Here is a 1,501-nt window from a genome sequence, read left to right as displayed (position 1 = left end):
GGTCGGCTTTGGCGCCTTTGGGCCCCGTCTATAGCTGACTGGGTGGGGAGGGAAAGCCTTCTGCTGTTTTATCCCCACGCTGGCGCCCCGCCCCGCTCCACCGCGCCACAGGCACGCGCCCGCCGCGCCCCCCTCTGCGTGTGGGCCTTGAACCGGGACCCCCACCCCCTTCTCTCCGACAGGTCAGGACACAAAGGGAGAGAAAGAAGCACATTGGAAGCAGCAGCAGCGGAGCAGCACAGCGCAGGGGGTGTTTCCTTTTCCTTACAAAAATTTTCTTACATTTTCTCGTGAAATTTTCACGCGGCGACGGCGGCGGCGGCAGCTCGTTGCGCGCGGCGTGATCGGGTGTGAAGGTGGGAGGTGGCGGGCTTTCTCTCCTTCCGCCCACCGCGAGCGTGGACCTCCCGGCTCACCGGCCTCCCCGCGAAAGCGCCGCCGCCGCCGCGTCGTCGCGCTGCGCTGCAAAATAAAAGCGCGCAAAGGATTTGAATTGGCCCGCCGCCGCCGCACCGCGACGAGGGACGACAACGACGACTGTCCGCCAGCGCACTTCCATTATTTTCCGGTCGGGAAGATAAACTCGTGACACAGTAATAATTGTTTTGTTTTTATTTCGTCGTCCTCGTCGTCCTGCCCTGACTGCATTGTCTGGGTCAGTTGGTAGGGGGGGGGGGGGCGTTCTCCGCTCTGTGCGCTGCCTATCTCTTTCTGTATGTGCTGACTTTGAAATTTCGCGCGGCGTTTGTCGTTTGCGTTTGTGCGGCGGCCGCGATGCGTTCTCCACGTCGTCGGCGGCGGTGGTGTTGTGTCCTTGAGGATTTTAATTTCCGAAACTTTTTCGGGGAAAAATAAGAAATATGTATGATTCAAAAATAACGAGACAAATTTTTAAAAAATCTGAAATTTCCGAAAATACTTCTCTGGAAAGGTGGAATCCTTTTCTGTCTGCATCGCCCTTATCGTGCTGGACGCGTGACTACGCTGTGGGGGAAAGCCTTTGACGGGAGCTATAAGACTGTGTGGCGTAGGCGGCCCTCGCGGGGGTAAACATTTGCAGCCCTCCTTCCCCTGGGGGACGCTTTGGAGCCGCGCGACCCCCCCCCCCCCCGGGCGGGCCGCCGTGACCTTTTCGCCCCCCAAGTGAATGCGTCTGTCTGTATAGCGCTCTGGATACGACACGGATGTGATGTGAGCAGCGCGCGCGTAACCCCTGACCTTCCCTCTCTATCGTGGTTGCGAGGAAGTTGGCATGTTCGGGTGTTCAGCAACCGGCCTCTGGAGGAGCGGCGATAAGTAGTACATGTACAGTGAAGCCGCTGTTTGGAGAAGGCTGGTTTAGCAGATGACACATTGTAGAACTAATTTTATTTTTAGAGCGCATTCTGTATCTTCCAGACGGCTCTCACTAGAAATGCGCGTGGCGTGGCTCTGATTCACCCGCCGGGCCGCTTGCCGCCGTCGTGGTCCTCCCCTCCCCTCCCCTCCCCTCCCCTCCCCT

This window comes from Frankliniella occidentalis, unplaced genomic scaffold (assembly GCF_000697945.3).
Source record: "Frankliniella occidentalis isolate FOCC.00 unplaced genomic scaffold, Focc_3.1 Scaffold342, whole genome shotgun sequence".
In the NCBI taxonomy this organism is placed as follows: Eukaryota; Metazoa; Arthropoda; class Insecta; order Thysanoptera; family Thripidae; genus Frankliniella; species Frankliniella occidentalis.
This window is presented reverse-complemented; position numbering follows the sequence as displayed.